This window comes from Arachis ipaensis, chromosome B07, assembly GCF_000816755.2.
Source record: "Arachis ipaensis cultivar K30076 chromosome B07, Araip1.1, whole genome shotgun sequence".
Classification (NCBI taxonomy): Eukaryota; Viridiplantae; Streptophyta; class Magnoliopsida; order Fabales; family Fabaceae; genus Arachis; species Arachis ipaensis.
The window spans coordinates 24,799,508-24,814,305 of NC_029791.2; positions in this window are offsets into that span (position 1 = coordinate 24,799,508).

A 14,798-nucleotide genomic window follows, 5' to 3' on the forward strand; every position below is an offset into this window, starting at 1 on the left:
GCCAGGGGGTTTGTAAGTAAAGTAAAAACAAGTTGATGAAAGAAATAAAGTAGCCAATGAACCTTAGTTCACATGGCATATCACCTTCTCTTCACTTCAAAAGTTTAGGGTTCAAATCCTAGAGATTACAATTGAAAAAAAAATGTGGTAAAAATGTGAGGAGTGTGTGGGTGTGTTGTGTACTTATTGGGGCATGAAAGTGACTGAATATTGAATAATTTTTTGATTCATTGAAACATTTAATAGCACAAAATTTATAGGTGCAGGGCGCTCTTGTGAGTGCATGCCATGCCAGCATAGTGGACAATGGAGTAATATGCTCTTGCCACTTTTTGCCAACTTAAATTTTAAATGTCATTCTTTTATTGTATTGACATAGGCTATTATTATCAGTACTTGCATCTTTAGAACTTTGATAAAAGTATATACATAGCTTCCACCATATAAATTTTTGAGTAAAGTATCGTTTTTATCCTTAACGTCTGGAGTAAGTCCTATTTGTGTCCTTAACGTTTAAATCGTCTTATTTGTATCCTTAACGTTTATAAAAGTGATTCAATGTTATCCTACTATCAATTATACTAACAAATCAAATTATATTTTTCAATTATTCACATTTGGATGTATTCATTCTCAATTAGGTCTCACTTGGATATGTTCGATTTTAATATTATATCCACTATTTGTGTTTAGATTCAATTATGTCCCTAGAAAAGTAAATTATGTAAATGTCGTAGGAATTAGTTTCGATATTTGATGAGCTATTTTTCGGAGTAGATCATCGATTCTATCACAGACATTTGTATTCTAATTTCAAGAAGAGATTTTTAAAACTCAAACTAAAGCGCTCATGATGTGTAATTGACGGTAAGATAACATTGAATCACTTTTACAAACGTTAGGGATACAAATAGGACGATTTAAACATTAGGGACACAAATAAGATTTACCTAAAACATTGAGGACAAAAACGATACTTTACTCTAAATTTTTTTATTTTCCCTTCTTTATAAGTTCAGTGGAATTTACGATCTTAAGATTTTTATTCATAGCGGCGGGGTAGTCGTTGCCTTGGCCATATTATAGGCTACAGAGATTAGGAAAATGATATAAAAAAAAAAAAAAAAAAGCAGGAAAAATGCAACAAAACTCATAAAATTATGACCTCCTTTTTTTTTTTAATGATAATTATGACCTTTTAATTTTTGTATTTTTCATCCACATCGGCCTCTCCAACTTATTATATAGTTTGTGTCCAGAGCTCAGTTTTATTCATTTCTCATTTTTGTTCGATGCCAAACATTCTTTCATTTGACGACTTTTTATCCAGTTATAGGCCTACCTCACACAAAATAATGTTTGGCCTTTAAAATTACATAATTGTCCATGTGGTAAACTTTTCAAAGTTAACGTACTTATTTAAAGCCACGACCTATTTGAAAAATTTTAAAAGTAGTTTTTTTTAATTTTTGATTTATGAAAAGTAGTAATATTAATATCTGGTATAATTTTTAAAATTAAATTGTAATTTTTTAAGAAGCTATTTAAGAGTTTATAGAGAAATTAAAAAAAATAACTTCCTTCATAATATTACTACTTTTTATCACATTTTTTTTAAATAAATACTTTTAGAACTAAAAATTCAAATATAAAATAGCTTATTTATAAGTTACATTTAATATAATCATTTATTATTTAAGCCATTTTTAAAAAAAAAATTAATTAAACTGTTTAACCCAAAGTCCCAAACTAAGCCTTAATGCAATATTGATTGGCTACATCCCCCAAAACTCCTCTTACCACCTGTCCTTAATTTATTGGTTGGTCAAATCTTAGGTATCTTTAGACTACAGAATTCTGTCTCTTTCTCTCTCTATATATAATACTAGAGAATAATCAGAAATTTTTTTATCGTTAGTTAGATATTAATATTTCGAAAATTTTTATAAGGTGGGTAGGATGTAAGACCCATAAATTTCAGAAAAAAAAAGAAAATTAAATTATATTATTTCTAATTATAAATTAGAATACTTGATTAAAAACTGATTAGTAAATTGATAATTAAGTAGTATTTTTAAAGTAATTTTAAGAGATTAAATTAGATTTTAAATTTATACAATATACTTTAATTTTATTAAAATTTACCAAATCCCAATTTACCCAAAATTCTTAATTTCACTTTTGTTCTAAATTAAAATCTAATTCCCAAATCAAACCCCACAAACTCTAACCCTAAAGGGAGAGAGATCCAGTAGAGGGGAGAGGGCGCCGGTATAGGGGGAGGAGCCGTCGCGCCACTGTCACACCGCCGCTGCTATTGGGTGCCTTGGCGTCGTCATGGAGCAGAGAGCGTGCGCGAGGAAGGAGAAGCCCTTACCCTCGCGTTCGTCGTCGTCTTCGCGGATCCCTAATAAAAGAAATAAAGTAAAACAGGAAAACACTTCTTAAAGTTAAAGCCTAAAGCTAAAGACAAGCGAATAGGTACAATACTATAATTGCTTAGTTTTAGCACTTTTTCTTTACCGTCATCTTCAATTTCTGAAACTTTAAACAAATTATGCGTAAACATGAAAGTCACTGAATATTGAATAATTTTTTGATTCATTGAAACATTTAATAGCACAAAATTTGTAGGTGCAGGGCGCTCTTGTGAGTGCATGCCATGCCAGCATAGTGGACAATGGAGTAATATGCTCTTGCCACTTTTTGCCAACTTAAATTTTAAATGTCATTTTTTTATTTTATTGGCACATGCTATTATTATCAATACTTGCATCTTTAGAACTTTGATGGAAGTATATACATAGCTTCCACCATATAAATTTTTTTATTTCCCCTCTTTATAAGTTCAGTGTAATTTACGATCTCAAGATTTTTATTCATAGTGGCGGGGTAGTCGTTGCCTTGGCCATATAATAGGCTACAGAGATTAAAAATAAAAAAGGAAAAATGTAACAAAACTCATAAAATTATGACCTTTTAATTTTTGTATCTTTTATCCACAAAGTGAATTCACCACATCTTGATAAAGTTTTTCACAAGTTTTGAGCTCTTAAAGTTGATCCTCTTGTATGCCGGGATTCCAAATCTTATTTCTACACCCGTCTTTAAGTTGATAATCATTGCTCCAACCGGGTGGCCAGTAATCCAAATTCTCACTGAGGCAACCCAACAACTTCCTAGACCCAATCAATTGAGAACTATACCAACCATTGCACTTAGGCCTTGAACATCCAACCATAACGAACCTAGGATTGTATTGTCAATCACTAACTATCTCCTTTTTACTCTTAAAACCACAGATAGCTCTAAGTTGTCCATCCGTCTCAAATAAACCATATACAAGCGAGAAATTAAAGCTTAAGGAGTAGAGATTTACCCCCTTGAATGACAGGACGGATGGTGATGGTTTCGGGAGAGGTGTCTCCAATGGCGGCTCTGTCAATGTATGCTTCACTCTCTTGGACTCCTCTTTGATGATCTCTACCTCTTGATAAGCTTTGTCAACATCAACATCTTCCTCAAGTTTAATGGCAGAGGATTCAATTGTAGATAAAAACTCATCAATTATTGAATCCATCTCATGATCAACCTCCTCAACGTCTTCAACCATGATATGCCTTGGAGGTTGCACACCCTCCTCAACATCAAATTCAAATGTCTTGGAAGGAGGTTCTATGACTTGAGATTCCCATGGAGGTTCCGCATCTTCTAAATCTTCAACCACTTCCTCTTCTTCAATAATTTCGGCGTTCTCCACTTGCTCTAGTACAAAATCCAGCTCCTCCTTGATGACTTCCACCTCTGGACAACTTTCTTCAAGGATCTCTCCTACCTCCGCCTTTTGGGCCTCCTCTTGCTTCTCTTGAAGGATGGATGCGTGAACTCGATCCATTAAGTCCCTAAGACGATCCCTTCTCTCTTGTTCCATGTCAATAGCATAATTGGGATCCTGTTGCTCTTGGATTGATGGATATGGGTGAAAAGAAAGTGCACTAGAGCTTGAGGGTCGAGTATTGGGGTAGAGGATGGATCCACACAGGATATAAGAGTTTGGAGAGTAGAGGTGAGACCAGTGAGAGTAGAGGTAAGTGTGGTTTGAAGCTCTCTTTGCCCTTGGCGAATAACACTAAAGGTATCATCTATGGGAGCTTGGGGTGGATAGGAGGGTTCATTTGTTGGGAGAAAGGGCTCATACGAAGGTGGTTCTTCTTGATAAGGATATGGAGATGGTGTATATTGAGGCGGTGGTTCTTGGGGGTAATTATGTTGGAATTGGGGTGGTTCTGTGTATGGTTCATAGGGCTCATAGGGTGGTTGGTATGGTGGATATGGGTTAGAGTCATAAGAAAGTGTTTGATTGTAGGTGGCTTGTGAGTATGGTGGTTCAAAACTATGTTGAGGAGAGGGTTCATAGGCATATGGTAGGGCTTGTTGGTAACTACAAGGGGGTCCACCATAGCTATCGGATTGATATGCATCCTGGAATGGCTCTTGCTCATAGTATGTTGGTGGAGGTTGTTGCCAAGAGGGTTGATCAAATCCTTGTGGCTCCTCCCATCTTTGATTGTCCCATTTTTTATGCATGTTCTTATTGTAGCTTCCATTCCCTACAACAAAATTTGAACCAAACTCATAGCCAAAGGGGGTGAGAATTCATAGTAGCAAGAGAAAATAAAAGCAAAAACTAATAAGAAATAATGAAAATAAACTCTTAAAACTAGAAATAACTAACAAGGAAACAAAAAGCAAGTATATTCACAATATTCACAATAACTAATAATAAGGCACACATTTGCAGTTCCCCGGTAACGGCGCCAAAAACTTTATGGAGGAAAAATATCGGTAAAGATTTTCACAAAAATTCGCGTTGCAAGTATAATTCTAAACTGACAACTAAACCTTAGTCAATGTTTAAATTGTTTGTCACTTAAACAAACTCAATAAAATTAACCGAAGTATTTAAACCCCGGGTTGTCTCTTAAGGAATTGCAGGGAAGTGTACTTATAATTGCTTATGGAAAATTATTTTTGGGGTTTTTGTGATAAGAGACAAGTAATGTAAATAACAAGGAATTAAAATAACAATTAAGAAAAGTCTTAGCAAGGATTGAGAATTAGAATTCATATCCTCATTATCATCATCAATTGTGATGATAATTGTCTTTTGCTTTCACTTAGTCAACCTCTAACAATGAAGGAAAGTCAAGTGAGCAAAATCAACTTAAGTTCACAAGTCCTAATCAAAGGCTAGATTTAGTGAAGCCTAAGTCAACCAGCAAGTCTCAATTACCATTCAACAAAAGACTTTTGATAACTCAAGAGTCTCTAAATATTCAATCCAAGCTTGAAGGTTGTAGTAGGCTTAGAGAAGGGGGTTGAATCTATGCCTTTCTTTTAAATTGCTGTTATTACCCTTTTAAATTGAACTTTCAATTCAGGTTCTGTTTGAAATTAGCAGCGGAAATTTATGAGACAATTTATTTTTGTCTCATGAATATAAGAAAACAGAACTCAGCAGAGAAGAGAAAAGCTAACACCAGCATGTATCCTGGTTCGGTTGCCTTGTACTATGCAACCTACGTCCTGTCTCCTCCACAACTATGGAAGAATTTCACTATAGTTAACAGTATTACATACACCAATTGCACAGGATTGACCCAATCCTTTCACACTCAAGTTCTAATCTAACTTGACATTGGCTATGCTAATACCTAACTATTCCTCTTAGTGCTAACCCAACTAAGAAAGGGATACCTTACAGGTACAAGATACAAGACACTTAACCAACCTAAAGAAATTAGAAAATAACTCTAGGCTTTTCTCTTAAGTGTATCTCTCAGCCTTTTTCCACTCATGGCTTTTTCTTAAGCTTTCTTACAATGTCTTTTCTCTCAAGAAATTACAGAAAGATAAACTTAGAAAAGTACATTACAATCAGTAAAACATGAAGGAGATTGACTTCATCAGCAGCCTCTTTGCTATGTGTAAAACCAGATTTGCAAACCTCATATACAGTTCTTCAGTATTGGCTGAATGCTTCTTTGAAAGAAAGCATTATCCAAGTAGAGGAACTTCTTTACAGAACACTGTTCTCACACTCTGGTTTTCTCTCCTTGCTTTCTAAATGAACAGCAAGCTTCTTTTATCTCCTTGCATGTTGTTGGGTTCTTCTTCCAAGGTCAACACCTTGAGCCTTGAGCTTCACCAACCCACAGAATCACTTTTTCTCCTTAATCCTCAGAGTAGAAACTTTCCTTCTGACTTCTTTATCTTGACCGAAAGCCATAAAGCAGCAACCATAGAGATCTTCTCATGGTCAACATGATTTGAACCCTTGAGAACCAACTTGGTCCCCAAGTCTTGTTTAAGACCGTAGATACACAGCAGAGAAGAACAGAAATCCTCTTTCCGGAAGAAGAGATGTAAGCGAGTTGCATGTATGAGGAAAAGATTTACCTATAACCTAAGCTTGATTTGGTTTGGATTTGTTGAGATGACTTCTGCCTTTCAAGCTTAGTTTCTCTTTCTTGCTTCTTTGGTGACTATCTTGGTGAAGAAGCTCTTTCTCTCTTTCTCTTTCTTACTTTTCTGAAGCTGATTTGACTTTGTCAGAGAGAGATGAACGTTGCTTTTGGTTAAGCAAAAGAGAGAGATTTGCATTTCTGAAACCAGATCGGGCTTGGATCGAGTATTGGTAAGCATGGCCCGATTTGGTTTCTTTGGCTTCTTTCTTTGCTTTTCCTTGGGCTCTTAATTTTACTTTTAGCCCAATATCCTTGCTGATTGCTTTCTATTCCATTTGGGCTATTAACATTTGGCCTGCAACAATAAACAATTAGTTAACAAGAAGATATAAATAATCAACACTAATTATTTATTTTGCCCAAAAATAATGTTTGTCATCATTAATTGATTTAGTTAATTTCTTAACTCAACAATCTCTCCCTTGATGACAAACATAATCAAGCAATGATCAAAGGAATTAAAAAAAATTTTTTAGTAAGGTTAGAAAACTTCCCTTTGATGTTTCTTGCTTTAGTGTTGCTCCCCCTTTCCTTTTCAAGATTGGCTCCCCCTGGAATTATGCTTTCTGCTTTATTCCTGTTTTACATTGTAATAAAAGATAACATAATAGAGAGCTATACATAATTATCTTGGCTAAGGGATATCAAACAAACAGCACTATATAATTAGCCCAACATTAAACTAATACCATCAGCAAGTGAAATCAAGTATTAATGCAGCAAACAGAAAAATGCTAGTAAAAAAACATCATCCTATTGCTTTTACTCCCCCTTTTGTCATCAAGGGTGGACAATAAGCATGAACAACAAAAACATCACCATAAACCCTGCAAGAAAGGTTAGTGCATAGTCCAAAATACTAACTAAACTACCATAAGTGCATTAGTATTCAAAGTTATTACAGTTATCCAAGACATGAAAAGTAGGGTAAACAGTAGCAAAATAAAACAGAGTTTATGAGACAAAAAATGAGCAGCAGCAGCAGTTTTTATGAGACAAATCCTAGGCATCAGAACCATTCCCCTCTGAAGCAGCTTCCTCTTCAACATCAGTGGCAATGTCTTCATCATTGTGAAGGTTATCAATGAAGGTCATGAGCACAGCCACCATATCCCTTGATTTTCTCAGAAAGTTCTCATGCTTGCTAGCTAGCTTCCTTTGTTCCTTGCTCATGGCAATCATGTGATTTGATTGGGAAACAAACTCTTGAGCGACATCCTTGACCACATTCAGCAGAGCAGATTTCTTTCCAGTGGAGATGGAAGTACCCTCGGTGGAAGGAGGAGGAGAGTCATCTGGAATGAACTCTTCATCATCATCATCTAGAACCACTCTCTCAGATCTAGTTGGTCCTTTTTGCTGTTTCACTGAACCACCCCTTTTTAGGTATGAATGTCTGTTTTCATAAGCCTCATTTGACAGATCAACACCAAAATTCTCAAATATGCAAGTTAAAAACATGCCATAAGGTAGTGCTTTATCTTTCACATCAGTGTACTTCAAGGAGTCACTGATGGTTTCATTATTCAAGATAATGTCTCTGCCCTTAACATACGAATGCACACTTCCTTCATGGTAAGTCATGTTTGCATAAAATTCTTTGACCAACTGAGGATATACAGGTTTTTTGATTTTGAAAAGGTGATTCCAGTCTAAAAATTCCAAATTTTCAACAAAAGGAAAACCTTTCTTTTTCAAATCAGGTAAATCAGCCAGAAAAGATGGACATAGAGTACGATACTGAATAACTCCTTCATAAAAATCATGGTTCATGGCAGATTTGAAACGATGGGGGTTATAGTCTGAGTGAGATGTCATGAAGTGTGATTTATGAGCAAAAGGATCAATGTCTGGTTCTCTAACAAATTTGAGAGGGAGATGAGGGTTACCTCTTTGTGAGCACATAGGAACAGACCTTGACTTAGGTTTAGTAGTCTCAGGAACAAGTTCTTTAACAGCAGGACGCTTACCCTTGGATGAACCAGGTTTCGAAGAGCTTGGTTTGGAGGGCGTCGTCTTTGGTGGTGGCGTCGGCTTGGCAGAGGCAGGGTATCTTGGAGTGTTTTTGGTCCGAGCCATGGGGTCACAGCGAGGAGGAGAAGCAGGAGGAGAAGGTGATGGGGTAAATGTCCGGTCTTGGGAGCGAGTTGAAGGCTTTGTGGGAAGCTTGTAAACTTTTTCACGAGGAGGCCTTTTAGCAATGGTTTTCTTCCTCATTTGGTTAGTTTCAGTCTTTTGAGGGAAGAGAAGCAGTAAAGTGAGTGGGAAGAAACCGAAGAGTGTGAGGAGAAGTTATGGAGGGAAGAGAGGGAGTGTTGGTAACCGTACCCAAAAGTGGATTTCCAAAACCATGCAACTGCATCACCATTTGAAAAGACTTGAAAAGACATGACCTCATAAAAGAAAGATTTGATTTGATTTTAAAAACAAGGAAATTTTAAATTTTAAATTTTCAAAGTCCTTAAAATTAAAAAAATAAATCAAACTAAAAATCCTTTTTGGACAAAAATATTAAAAGAACCCTTAAACAAAATTAAACACACAGGTCAACCAAAAAAAATTTTAGCAAAGAATTGTAACATTCATATTTGGGCCTTGAGGTGATATGGATTTAATGAAACACATTTGGACCACTCTTGATCTGAATTTTGAAGTTGGCCCAGATTGAGTTTCACTTGAAACAAGCCCAGAACACGCTGACTTGAGGGAAACGTTCATCACCTACCCAGAATTGTCTCATGCCTGTTTATGAGACAAAAAGCTCCAGCAAATACATCAGCATTTTTCAAAATAAAGAATCATAACTCAAAATTCCTAGACAAGTCCTAAGCATGTAGAATCTATCCTCGGCTAATGGTTTTATGAAAATATCTGCTAATTGCTACTCTGATTTAACAAATTGAATACTAATATCTCCCTTTTGGACATGTTCTCTTATTGAGTGAAATTTCACTTCAATATGCTTAGTCCTAGAGTGCAAAACTGGATTTTTAGAAATATTAATGGCACTCATATTATCACACATCAAGGGAATATTTTCAGCATTTAATTTGTATTCGACAAGCTGTGTTTTTAACCATAAAAGCTGACAACAACAAGAAGAAGCATCTATATACTCAGCCTCTGCAGTGGATAAGGCCACTGTTGGTTGCTTCTTACTTGACCAAACATTTAAGGACTTCCCAAGGAAGCAACATAAACCAGAAGTGCTCCTTCTATCAACTCTATCACCAGCAAAATCTGCATCACAATAACCAATTGCAGAAAAATCATCAATCTTAGGATACCAAAGACCAAAATTGGATGTGCCATGAACATATCTAATGATCCTCTTAACTGCAGAAAGATGTGACTCTTTTGGTTTGGATTGGAACCTAGAACACAATCCAACACTTTGCACAATATCGGGTCTAGAGGAAGTTAAGTACATAAGAGAACCAATCATTCATCTATACCTAGTCTCATCAACATCTTTCTCAGTTTCTCCCTTATCTAATTTAGAACTAGGATGCATGGGAGTTCCCATGGGTTTGGCATTTTCCATACCAAATTTCTTAACTAATTCCTTGGCATACTTTTCTTGATGAATGAAAATACCTTTTTCAGTTTGTTTAATTTGCAGCCCAAGGAAGAAATTAAGTTCACCCATCATACTCATGTCAAATTCACTTGTCATGAGTTTTCCAAATTCAGAACAAAGAGATTCATTGGCTGATCCAAAAATAATGTTATCAACATATATTTGGACTAGAATAAAAGAATCATTAGAGTTCTTAATAAATAGAGTTGTGTCAGTGGTGCCTCTTTGAAAACCATTTTTCAAAAGAAAAGAGCTAAGTCTCTCATACCAAGCTCTAGGAGCTTGTCTTAGACCATAGAGAGCTTTAGATAATTTGAAAACATAATCAAAATGCTCTTTATTTTCAAAACCAGGAGGCTGCTCCACATACACTTCTCTATCTATTACTCCATTCAAAAATGCACATTTCACATCCATTTGATATAATTTAAAACCACAAAATGCAGCATAAGCTAAGAGAAGTCTTATGGCTTCCATTTGGGCAACTGGGGCAAAGGATTCATCAAAGTCTATTCTTTCTTCTTGGTCATATCCTTGTGCCACTAGCCTTGCCTTGTTTCTTGCAATGCTACCATCTTCTCCTAACTTGTTCCGAAATATCCACTTGGTGCCGGTCACTTTCTTTCCACTTGGTCTTGGAACCAAAGTCCACACTTGGTTCTTTTCAAACTCAAGAAGCTCATCCTCCATAGCTTTAACCCAAGAGGGGTCACTAAGGGCCTCTTTGATGTTTTGTGGCTCTATTTGTGAAAGAAGGGCAATATTAGATCCTTCATTTGCCTTTCTAGTGGAAGACCGAGTTTGCACTCCATGAGAGACATCCCCAATGACAAATTTCTCAGGATAATTCTTCAAGAATCTCCATTCACGAGGTCTGGTGGATTTGGAGGCAGATTCAGATACCAAGGGATTCTGGGTGCTGCTGGCTTCAGGATTTTCTTCAGATTCATGAGACAAAATGGGATTGTCTCTTAAATTTTCAGTAACAGCAGTTTCTGGTTCAGCTTGAACAGAATTTTCTTTGTCATGATTCTGAGTAGTTTCATCTTCCTTTTGAGCTTGATTTCCTGCATCACAATCTTCCAAAATGCTTTGTACCAAGTTAGTATCACAAAATGTAACATGTATGGACTCTTCAATAATCCTAGCATCTTGATGATAAACTCTATATGCTTTACTAGTTGTGGAATAACCTACAAATAAACACTCATACGCCTTTGGATCAAATTTTTCCAAATTATCCTTGTTATTTAAAACAAAACATTTGCATCCAAAGATGTGCAAGTATTCTAAGTTTGGTGGGTAGCCTTTCCAAAGTTCATAAGGGGTTTTCTTCAAAAATTTCCTTATGATTGTTCTATTCAAAATGTGGCAAGCCGTGTTAACCGCTTCAGCCTAAAGGAATTTTGGAACATTAGTCTCACAAAGCATAGCTCTTGTCATCTCTTGTATGCTTCTATTTCTTCTTTCCACAACACCATTTTGTTGTGGTGTTCTTGGACAAGAGAAGTTGTGAGATATTCTAAATTCCTCACAAAAGGATTCAAACAAATTGTTTTCAAATTCAGTTCCATGATCACTTCTTATAGAAGAGATTTTTAAATCCTTTTCATTTTGAATTTTCTTGCAAAAAGGTTCAAAGGCCGAAAAGGCTTCATTTTTGTGTGCAAGAAATAAAATCCAACCAAACCTAGTATAGTCATCCACAATTACTAAACCATAATGTTTACCACCTAGGCTTTGAGTTTTTGTTGGACCAAATAAATCAATGTGTAGCAACTCAAGTGGTCTTTTAGTGGAGATGTCTTCCTTTGGTTTAAAAGAACTTTTTGTTTGTTTTCCCATTTGGCAAGCATCACAAGTGATGTCTTTGTTAAACTTTATCAAAAGAAGACCTCTTACTAATTCTTTCTTTACAAGTTTGTTTATTTGAAACATACTTGCATGGCCCAATCTCTTGTGCCATAACCACTTTTCAGATTCTTTAGAATGAAGACAAGCTACATTTTGATCCTTTAGTTCATCAAGAGTAAGTCCATACATATTATTGAAACGCTTGGCAACAAACATTACTTCATTTGTTTTTTTATTAACAACATAGCATTCAAATCTTTTGAAAATTACTAAATATCCTAAATCATACAGCTGACTTATACTCAAAAGATTGTGCTTCAAACCACATACCAAAAGCACATCATCAATGAAAGAAGATTGCTCATTACCTACTTTTCCAACAGCAATAATTTTACCTTTACCATCATCTCCAAAGGTCACAAAACCTCCATCATACTTGTTTAGTTTGATGAAGTAGGTTGACCTTCCAGTCATGTGCCTTGAACATCCACTATCCATGTACCACATGTCCTTTTTGTTCTTGGATGCTAGGCAAATCTGCATGATGAGTTTCAAGTAGCCTTAGGTATCCAAATTAATTTGGATCCTTTGAAGTTAATCCATCTTGGTTGCCCAAGTGCATTGAAATCACAAACAACATTGTAGACTTTGTTTCCTACAACTCTCTTTTCAATGAAGCATTGTTCATATGAGTGACTAACTTTCTTGCAATTAACACAATGATTTTTTGATGTGTGTCGCTGAAACTTAGGTGAGTTAAATTGCTTGAAGTGATTAAATGGTTGAAATGTTCTGGTTTTTGGAGGAGACGCATTTCCTTTAACAAACTAATTTTTGTTATAATTGTTCCTTTTTGCAAAAATGTTTTCACCAGAATTTTTAAAACTCTTTGGATTTTTCTAAAATGAGGTTTTGTTATAGAAAAATGGTTTCTTGAAAGCAGCCTCATTTTTTGAAATATAACCCAAACCTGGCCGGTTTGAACTCAGATCAGTTCTTGGTGAAGGCTCAGTTTCACTTGTGTATACTTCATCAAATTTTTCTTCAAAAGTTGAAGCATATCCAATACCTGATTTGTTTGGTATAGGTTTGTATTTGATGAAGAAGCCACAAATTTTATAGAGGAAGTGTTGGAAACTGCATCTTCCTTGGCTATGTAGCCTAAACCAGATTTTTCAAACAATGGTCTTTGACTTGCAAGTAATTTGTCCAAGTCACTAGAACCTTGAGCAAATTTTGCTAAGTCATTATTCAGCCTTTTAATCATATCATTTAATCTTTTATTTTCAGCAATTAACTCATGAGAAGGATCCATAATGTGCTTTCCTTTTAATTTTTCAAGTTCAGATTTTAGAAATCTGTTTTCTTCAATGATGTCCAAAGCACATTCAGTTTCCTTCACCTTTTCTTTTAAAAAAATCATTTTTAGCTCTTAACACATCTCTTTCAGATCTGCATTCATTGTATTTATCAAGCAGTTTTGATGTGTTTAAAGTGAGATCATCAATAATAGCATGCAAGTCCTCAATGGTCAAATCATAATAGTTTACCTCATCAAGATTGTTGTTTCCAGCCATGAAGCAGTCTTTGTCATCTCCTTCAGATTCTTCTTCTCCATTTGAGTCATTCTCAAGATCCTCCCAAGCTGCCATGAGTACTCTCTTCCTTTCCTTCTTTCCTTTGTCCTCCTTTTTGAGCTTTAGACAGTTTAGCTTGAAGTGTCCAGCCTCCTTGCAGTGATAGCACGTCACTTTGCTCAAGTTGATCTTGTGCTCCTTTGAACTTGAACCTTTGTATTCGCCCTTGTTCTTCATCATCCAATGGCTACTTTCAATCCTCTCGGGAAAATGGTCCAAATGCTCTGTCACAGCACGGCTAATCGTCTGGAGGCATCACCCTTGTCGTTGGTTGCATCCTATTCCTCTCTGTGAAAATGATCCGATACGCTGTCACTGCATGGCTAATCATCTGGAGGTTCTCGATCGTACTGGAATAGGATTTACTATCCTTTTACGTCTGTCACTACGCCCAGCATTCGCGAGTTTTGAGCTCGTCACAGTCATTCAATCCCAGAGTCCTACTCGGAATACCACAGACAAGGTTTAGACCTTCCGGACTCTCATGAATGACGCCATAAATCTAGCTTATACCACGAAGATCCCAATATCTCGGACTCGGTCCCCTGTATTAGTAATCTAAGAGATACTCATTCAATCTAAGGTAGAACAGAAGTGGTTGTCAGGCACGCGTTCATAGGGAATGATGATGAATGTCACGTTCATCACATTCAGGTTGAAGTGCGAATGACTATCTTAGAAGCGAAATAAGATGAATTGAATAGAAAACAGTAGTACTTTGCATTAATCTTTGAGGAACAGCAGAGCTCCACACCTTAATCTATGGAGTGCAGAAAATCTACCTTTGAAAATACATAAGTGATAATGGAGTTCATTGGTCTCGGCCCCAGAGGGGAACCGGAGTAACCAAGACCACGAATACAATGATAAAAAGTTCTATTTATAATAAACTAGTCACTAGGGTTTACAGAAGTAAGTAATTGATGCATAAATCCACTTCTGGGGCCCACTTGGTGTGTGCTTGGGCTGAGCTTGAAGTCTACACGTGGAGAGGTCATTCTTGGAGTTGAACGCCAGCTTTTGTGCCAGTTTGGCCGTTGAACCACACTTTGCAACTTGTTTCTGGCGCTGGACGCCAGAATTGGGCAGAGAGCTGGCGTTGAACGCCAGTTTGCGTCATCTAAACTCGAGAAAGGTATGGACTATTATATATTGCTGGAAAGCCCTGGATGTCTACTTTCCAACGCAATTAGAAGCGCA